The 9,518-nt window shown below is 40.8% G+C and overlaps 1 pseudogene; it reads left to right on the top strand.

Annotated features, from left to right (window-relative positions):
• Positions 1 to 1,007: 1,007 nt before the first annotated feature.
• Positions 1,008 to 5,827, top strand: LOC116906086 (annotated as a pseudogene).
• Positions 5,828 to 9,518: the final 3,691 nt, after the last annotated feature.

Genomic DNA, 9,518 nt, shown 5'->3' with positions numbered 1-9,518 from the left:
GTGTGTGTGTGTGTGTGTGTGTGTGTGTGTGTAAAAAGGAGCCCTCACTGTTGGAATTGTAAACTGGTACAGCCACTATGGAAACCAATGGGGAGAATTCTCAAAAAAGGTGACACTACAACTACCCAGCTACACACACTACGACTTGGCGTATGCTCAAAAGCCTCAGCATTCTACTCCTCAGATGCTTCCTCAGCTATGTTATTGCAGCTCTGTTCACAAAGTTAGAAAATGGAAGCAACCTAAATGCCCTTCAGCTGATGAATGGATGATAAAAATGTGGAGCACATATACAATGGAATACAATTAAGCTAAAAAAAGAAAAACAAAGGCCAGAACTTTTCAGGTAAATACATGTAACTAAAAATATATTGAGGGTAGTAATCGAGATTGAGGTAATAATGAGGACAAACATCTAATGTTCTCTCTCTTTTGAGGATCCTAGCTCCAAATCTTCAGATGTGAGTTCCTATCCCTGAATAACTACAGAAAAAAGGAAAATAGAAAGGTACTATTATGTCCAGATCTCAAGATCCCCACAGACCACCAGAGACCATTAAGAGTCCAACTCATATGCAAAAGCAAAGAGTCTTTATTCAAGCTCAAGCTTGGACCCTCTAATCTCTCCAGCACAGTGGATGATATGAAAAGTCCTCAGCTGGTACAAGCCTTACCTATTTATCATGATGGTTGTAGCAGGGCTTAAGGGATTTTCCAACTTGGCAGTTCCATGATTGGTTGACATTTCTATTCTACTGGTGCACTTCTGTTGGCTAGTAATGATTTCAGCTTGGTGTGAACAATGGTTGCTAGCTTAATCATTCTTTGAGACATTAAGTACTTTCCCCTTAAGAACTGATTGGTTGTTACTAGGGGTGAAGTGGCTGTTTGCACAGGAGAATTCTGATTATTGCCAGGGTGCCATGGTTCCTAGAACAAGTTGTGGTTTTTTTCAGTAGCTGAGTTCATTCAGAAGGCAAGTTAAAAAACTGGAGTCTGAAAGCAAAATGGAGTTTGCCATGTTATGCTGGGCCCTTAAGGTACCACTGCTGGTGTGGGGAGTTGGGTAGCAACAGAGACAAGAATAGCAAAGTATAGTTATCTGATCATGGAAATATGGGAAGGAAGGAAGCTCTTTAGGAAGGGAGAGGGAGTAAATTGAGAAGAAATAGGGAAAAGGGTAAAATAAATATAAGGATATCTGAAAAAAATCCTAAGAAATCATACTATTAACTATTTACCTTAAAAACTGTATATCTGTATACAAATAAACATGTATTACTTAAATGAAATTTTCCCACCTGATTTGACAATGGTCCCTCTAAGAGTCAAAGACCATTTGATAAAAACCTCAACACCATACATGTAAAGTCCTTTTTCAAGTGGTTGGTCTGGGTTGTCCAAGAGACTACCAAAAATATTATAGTCTACTCATTGCCTTTCATCAACTCCCAGAGGTAAAAGAAACCACTTCCCTCAGACTCTTGGCCTTAAGGACTCTGAGATTGAATTGACCTGAAATTCTCCTGTAGAAGTAGAATTTATTCACTTTTTTTTTTTTTTTTTGGTTCTTTTTTTCGGAGCTGGGGACCGAACCCAGGGCCTTGTGCTTCCTAGGCAAGCGCTCTACCACTGAGCTAAATCCCCAACCCCGAATTTATTCACTTTTATTCTCCTGATGTAATTTTCCTCTCGGAGGCTCACTGCTGAATAAGCTTGTTCTTTCTGAACTCTGGCTGGCTGGTTCAACTCGGCTGTTCTGGCTCAAATTCTTCTCCAAGCTACTGATTCAGTCTGACTTCTCTCAGCTTCTGACTAAATTTCTCTTCTTGGCCTCAAACTAACTCTGACCATGTGTTCTGGCTCCTTATTCTCTGGTTTTAACTGCCTCCATGCCACTACCCTGCATGAAGTCAAAAACGATCTCACTGCACTGACTCCCAACTGACTGACTCAACTCTATTGCACTGAATTCAACTGATTGAAGAGAACTGACTGACTGCCTCTCTCTGCACTGCTTTCTCCTGAGAGTTGAGTGTATCTTAACTCTGACTCATTCTGTCAAATCTTTCTCTGATTCTTCACTTTGTCTTTCCCTCAATTAGGCATCCTTGTTTGAGATTAAAGGTATGTACCAAAGGATTCCAGACAGAGAGATTAAAGGTATGTACCAAAAGCTGTCTACATTCCAGCTGGATCCACAGACCTAGAAGGATTAAAGTCTTTCTACATGCTCCTCCCTGAGGACTAGCTTTCATGGTACCAGAAGACACTATGCAACCTTCCAAAGGTGGGAAGCCACCAACAGTCCCACCCACCTCTAACTCCTATGAAATACAATTACCAGCATAGCACAATAACCCTAAAGGTATAACAGTGACTCACACACCTTGGCAGCAACTTAACAGTTCTCTAATAGAACTTTAGACCTGCTCAACAACAGAAAAATCAGACCTGGTACAGGAAACCTAGTTAATTTCCTAGGGCTAGTAAAATCATGGATCTTGGAGGAGAATCTACAACCACCATTTTACTAAACCACCATAATCCCTAACAACAACCTAAATATTTGTCCTTATACCCAAAGATAAGTGTAGTCTTCAGCCCTCATCCAGGAAACTTCTCTTTGCAACACAGAGACTGCTACAGAAAACTACAACTAGTCAGAATGCAGAATTTCAGAGCCCAGTTCTAGTGGATACATCCATAAAGGAACTCCTGCACCTAATGTTTAGAGACCATTGTAGAAGACAGGGAGGAAAGATTGCAATAGTCAGAGGATCAAGTAGTTGGCTGTGAGCCTTTCTCCTAAGTAATGTCAGAAGATACACCCATAAAGTCTCACCTACATGACTGCCTAAACATGAGCACAACAAGGACAACACAGTAAGTATGCTAAAACAGACAAGAAAAAACTCACAAGTCCTCAACCTTACTCAAATGACAACTAAGGAATGATGAGAGCAGGAAAAATAGTCTACCAAGGGAAGAGCATATCAACTGGCTATCCAATACCAAATGGCTCTGAAAACATGCACACAAGTAACATTATACAGACTAAGTAAGCTTAATTTATGCATTTAGGAACATATATGTATATAAAACAAAAATTAATGGTAAAACAGGCCATGAATTTAAAAGAGACAAAAAAGGGGTATAGGGGAACATTTGGAGGGAGAAAAGAGAACAATTTAATCATATTATAATTTTATAAACTAAAAGAAATAGAATTTCTAAACAAAGAACATGCCTATCAACAGGCATGGTTGGGACATGGGGAAGGGAGATACCCCTCAGTGATGGTTTATTTCAGAGAGGTTCATGGAGAAGGGAGTCATTTCCTTTAGTTGTGTACTCACTGATGAACCAACCTGGATCCAATGAATAGCTCAAATCTGATGGTCACACAGATGACCCTGGTTAAGCAAAATGTGTCACGAAATAAAATCAAAAGCCACAAATCTGGGAAAGACACTGGGAACGATGTGGAAGGAGTATTGATAGGGATGGAAGGGAAACAAATGTAGGAATCAGAAATCAGAATACATTGTATATGTGTGTGACATTATCAAAAGAAAATTAATTAATATGGTATAATTTTTAAATGGTAGCAAACATCAGTCTCAAGCCTAATACTAAAGAGAAATCATTCACTACATCACCTGGTAAGTGTGGTTTTTGAGAGATGTGTGTGCGTGTGTGTGTGTGTGTGTGTGTGTGTGTGTGTGTGTACACACAGGTACACATGTATACCACTGTGCATATATGTGGAGCCCAGGGGACAACCCTGAGTGTTTTTACCACAGCTATCCAGCTATTTTATGAGGCAGACTCTCACTGGTTTCAATTTCACCAAGTAGGCTAGGCTGCTGGTCGGTGAGCCATGGGAATCTGTCTGACTTTGCAGTGAGATAACTCACACCTTATTACCAGGAACCATGTATTCTCTATCCCTAGAGAACCATTCTAAATATTAATCTCAAATCAGGGGTTTCTACCCCACCTTTCATCATTCAATTCCCAGATAAAAGATACAAACTTTTATAATAAACCTTTAACACACTAGAGATGAGCAGTTATCTACCATCTATGCTATTATGCCTACTTCCCTGCCAATAGCCCTGAGTTATGATGGGGTTGCCATGTTACATCTGGGCCACTCCTAACACCAACTGGCTAGCCCTCATGGCCATGTTTTCATGACTCATCTACCCCATGGCATCTTCTCCTCTCTCCACCTTCTTCCTTGTGGTGGTTCTCTGACCCTTAGCCCAGGAACCAAAAACTGTACCTATCTCTTCTGCTCAGCTATAGGCTGTAGGCGTTTTTAATCCCCCATCGGGGTAACTTGGGGCAAGGTTACATAGAGTCACTTGGGTCTACAAGAGAATCCTCTCATCCCTGGGACCAACCAGGGCCAGTGTTTAGTGTTACAATACAAAGCAATAGACCAAATCTCAACAACAGATTTTCAAATTAAAGAAGTTTCTTCTATCTCTAGACCTTTTGTTTGTTGGTTGGTTTTCTTTTGTTGTTATTGTTGTTTTTTCAAGACAGGGTTTCACTGTGTAGCCCAGCCTTTCTCAAACTCACTCTGTAGACTAGGCTGGCCTTGACCTCAGATATCCATGTGCATTAATCCCAGGGTTTGGATTAAAGGTGTGCTTCACTATCACAGACCTCTCTCTAGTCTATCCTATCCTTCCAGTGCTGGAGCCACTGTCGCCTAGCTCAGGCCACGCCGTTGCTCACCCATCACCCTCCATGGTGCACTAGCAGTCTCAAAAGATTCAAAGTCCAAGATGGCACCCTCAAGGACCAGCTGATTGTGAATCTTCTTAAGGAAGAACAAGTCCCCCAGAACAAGATCACAGTTGTTGGGGTTGGTGCTGTTGGCATGGCTGTGTCATCTGTATCTTAATGAAGGACTTGGCAGATGAGCTTGCCCTTGTTGATGTCATGGAAGACAAACTAAAGGGAGAGATGATGGATCTCCAGCATGGCAGCCTTTTCCTTAAAACAACAAGAATTGCCTATAGTGTGACTGCAAACTCCAAGCTGGTCATTATCACTGCAGGGGTCCATCAGCAAAAGGACTCAATTTGGTCCAGTGCAATGTGAATGTCTTCAAGTTCATCATTCCCAGCATTGTGAAGTACAGTCCACAGTACAAGCTGCTCATTCTCTCAAATCCAGTGAAAATCTTGACCTATGTGACTTGGGAAATCAGTGGCTTTCCCAAAAGCCGAGATATTGGAAGGGGTTGCAATCAGGATTCAGCTTGTTTCTGTTACCTGATGGGAGAAAGGCTGGGAGTTCACCCGCTGAGCTGTCACAGGTAGGTCCTGGGAGAGCATGGCGACTCCAGTGTGCCTGTGTGGAGTGTGTGAACATTGCTGGTGTCTCCCTGAAGTCTCTGAACCCAGAACTGGGAAGTGATGCAGACAAGGAGCAGTGGAAGGATGTTCACAGGCAGGTGGTTGACGGTGCATATGAGGTGATCAAGCTGAAAGGTTACACATCCTGGGCCATTGGCCTCTTGGTGGCAGACATGGCTGAGAGCATAATGAAGAACCTTAGGTGGGTGCATCCCATTTCCACCATGATTAAGGGTCTCTATGGAATCAATGATGTCTTCTTCAGTGTCCCGTGTATCCTGGGATAAAATGGAATCTCAGATGTTGTGAAGATGACACTGACTCCTGAGGAGGAGGCCCGCCTGAAGAAGAGTGCAGATACCCTCTGGGGAATCCAGAAGGAGCTGCAGCTCTAAAGTCTTCCCAGTGTCCTAGCCCTTCACTGTCCAGGCTGCAGCAGGGTTTCTATGGAGACCACACACTTCTCATCTGCGCTGTGGTTAGTTCAGTTGTGTTGAGGTGGTCTGGGGAAAATCTCAGTTCCCACAGCTCTACCCTGCTAAGTGGTACTTGTGTAGTGGTAACCTGGTTAGTGTGATAGTCCCGCTGTCTCCAAGACACACTGCCAACTGCGTGCAGGCTTTGATTACCCTGGGATCCTGCTGCATCGCTGTGCTGTGCACCCTCACCAAACATTGCCTAGGCCATGAGTTCCCAGTCAGTCATAACCTGGCTCCAGTGTGTAAGTCCACTATGCACAACTTGTGCATAATTGTTCTACAGGATATTTTCTGTAGTACATGTGCCTGTAGTATACATTGCAATATTATGTGAAATGTAAGAGCTGCATACGGATGACGGAACCAACCACTCAAGTGTCATGTCAATAAAAAAACCACATAAAACTTGAACAGTGAAAACAAATAGTAATCCAAACATTGGATATTTTTTATAGTTTTTTGAAACAGGGTGCAGTGCTTTGAATATGCTTGGCCCACAGGGAGTGGTAGTTAGGAGGTGTGGCCTTGTTGGAGGAAGTGTGTCATTGTGGGCTTGGGCTTTAAGACCCTCCTTCTAGCTGCCCGTTAGACAGTCTTCTGACTGTTTTGGATCAAGAGGTAAAACTTAAGGCACCATCTACATACAGCACCATGTCCGCCTGAATGCTGCCATGCTTCCTGCCATGATGAGAATAGACTAAACCTCTGAACCTGTATGTTAGCCCCAGTTAAATGTTTTCCTTTATGAGAGTTGCCTTGGTCATGGTGTCTCTTCACAGCAATGGAGACCCTAACTAGGACACAGGGTTTCATTGTGTAGCCCTGGCCGTCCTGGAACTCTTTCTCTGCAGATCAGCCTCAAACTCAGAGATCCACCTGGCTTTAATCCACTGGGATTAAAAGACACCAGGCACATCGGATTTTTATTTGTTTCTGGGTTTTTATTTGTTTGTTTTTGTTTGTTTGTTTTGTCTTTTGTCTTTTTTAATATGAGATTTTTGTGTAGCCCTGGCTGTCCTAGAACACACTCAGTAGAACAAGCTAGCCTCTAACTCAGAGATCCATCTGCTACTGCTTCCCAGGTGCTGGGATTAAAGACATGTGCCACCAATGCCTGGCACGTGGAATTTTTTATTAATTCAACCTTTAAAAATTATTTATTTTGCCTGCGTGTAAGTTTATGTTCCACATGCATGCCTGGTACCCACAGAGTTCAGAAAGGGTGTCAAATTCTCTGGGACTGGAATTATGGACGATCCTAGGTTATTATGCGGGTTTGGGAACCCACATGTAGGTCCTGTACAAGAACAACAAGGGCTGTTAACTTCTGAGCCATCTCTCTACTCCTCCCCACATTCTTTTAATTCTTTATTCTTATGTTTTCTTCCCTCTTCAATTTGGTAAATTGCTTAGCTTAAAATTTAGGATTAAAGTAGCCTTCCATTCCTGAAATAAAAATAAGTTGGCTATGGTGTGCTTATGAATTAGTAAATATTTTTTAAATTTTTTCATCACAGTTCACAGAAAGGCATTTTTTCTTACATCTTTTGTGTGTTTGGTTAATACTCCCCTATTCACAGTTAATTTTATACTATCTGTAGTAATGGCTCCTTTAACTCCTATTACCTATAACTGTGTTCCTTTGTGCTTTTCCTTTACGCTTATATCTTCCTAGACATCTACTAATTTGATAAAGCTTCAAAGTATCAAATTGGGGTTGTCTGTTTATTTTATATTTGTTTTTGCTTCTTTAATTTCTCTTCTGGTCTTCACTTCTTCTTTCTAGGTACCTTTTTTGGGCTCTGTTTCCCGTAGCATTTCTGAAAATGAATACTTAGATTTTTACAGTGAGATAGGAATTTTAAACCCACAAATTCTCATGTGCATGATTTTAGCTTTATCTTACGATAAACTTTATTATATCATATTCACATTGTAATTCATCTCAAAATATTTTCTAGATTTTATTGCATTTTTTCTTTGACTCTGGGATAACTAAATCGTACATTTCTAAGCACTTTACTATTTTCTTAATATCCCATTGCTGCCTCATTTAATTGCACTAAAACCTAAGAACATACTCTATACAGTATCTGTGCTGTAGGTCCACATGTGCTCAGCTTTGGGGAAGTGTTGCATGTGCTTGAAGAGAAGGCGTACTCGATGACTGCTGCTCACCTTTGCCGATGGCCCCGTTTCTGATTCCCATTTGGTATCCTTCGGCGGCTCAGCAGGGTCTTCCTTACGCCGGCCAGTTTGCTGTTGCTGCTGCTGTTATTTTGTCTTTCACTTCTTTCCATCACTGAAGGGAATGCTTCGGAGTTTATCCTGCGATTTGTATCCCTTTCCCCTGGTTCTCAGGTTTTTCTACAAAATTTTGCTTTGTATACTTTGAACCTAATTTATTTTTATCCTCTGAATCCTTTAACCCTTGTTTTAGTTATTCCCTGTTGCTGTAACAAAATACACCGATGTATTTTGGCTCACCGTTCAAGGGTACAATCCACCATGGCAGGGAAACTTACGCTGGTAAGAGCTGATGCGGTGAGCAACATTACATCGACAGTCAGGAAACAGAGAGTAATGAATTAGTGTTCAGAGACACCATTCACAGGATGATGCCACTCACATGCCACGTGCGCCTGCCTCACATCGACCTCAATTAACCTTATCAACACAATCCCTCACAGACGAGCCCTAGGACTTCCACCAGTTGATAATACACTAGCCAACACAGCCCCAGCACCCTTGTCAATTTTACATGTGGCCTGTTCCTCGTTTATGGTACTACTTCTTGGCTTAAAATTACTTGGTTACCATCAGATTAGACTGATTTGTTTCAGCTTTGCATGGTGCAACCTTTAACTTTCGACATTGTTGGTCTTTGTATCCCAACAATGTCTCCTCTAAGTATTTATAATGTAGTGCAGTCATTTTTAAAATGTGTTTTGATAACTTTAGATTTTTCATTGAAGGGTTAAGTCTAATAATATTAAATATATATAATATTAAATATATACTGCAGATAAATCAGAGTCCGTGTTTACTGCTACTGTTTCTATTTCTGTTTTACTTACCATTTCCTCAGAATAGTTTTTGTTACCCCTTTCCCTCCTTCTTGTATCCAGTTTACTCTCTACTGCCTTGTTAATTATATATTATTAACTCCCAGTTCGATTTAGGTATTTTAGTTTCTTTACTAATTTGTTGTACATTCACTCGATTTTTAGAGTATACATTGATTTTTTACCATTCTCTACATTCTCTATATTTTATGTCCTTAGAATACTTTAGTTCCACTTACCTTGCCCTTATCTTTAAATAATTATTTTAATACATTTAACTGTTTATCATAATTTAAAAATTCATAAGCCAGTATCACTTTGTTTTATATTTTTATTTGTCTATTGATTTTTCTTTACTGTGGTCCATGGTTCTCCTATATTTTTCTGTTTCTTCTTGCCCCTTTTTTATTGCTTTATGTCAGTGTAAGTCTGTTGGTGAACAATTTTCTCAGTGTTTGTCTGAGATTATCTGCAGTTCTCATCATCGTTGAATGATATATGTGCTGCTGGGTAGAGTTTTAGATTGACAGTTACGTTCTTTCAGTTGTCCTGCGAACTTTGAAGACTCCCTGATAGCTTTAGGTAATTTAAAAGGT

This window comes from Rattus rattus, chromosome 7 (genome assembly GCF_011064425.1).
Source record: "Rattus rattus isolate New Zealand chromosome 7, Rrattus_CSIRO_v1, whole genome shotgun sequence".
Lineage (NCBI taxonomy): Eukaryota > Metazoa > Chordata > Mammalia > Rodentia > Muridae > Rattus > Rattus rattus.
This window is presented reverse-complemented; position numbering and strand designations above follow the sequence as displayed.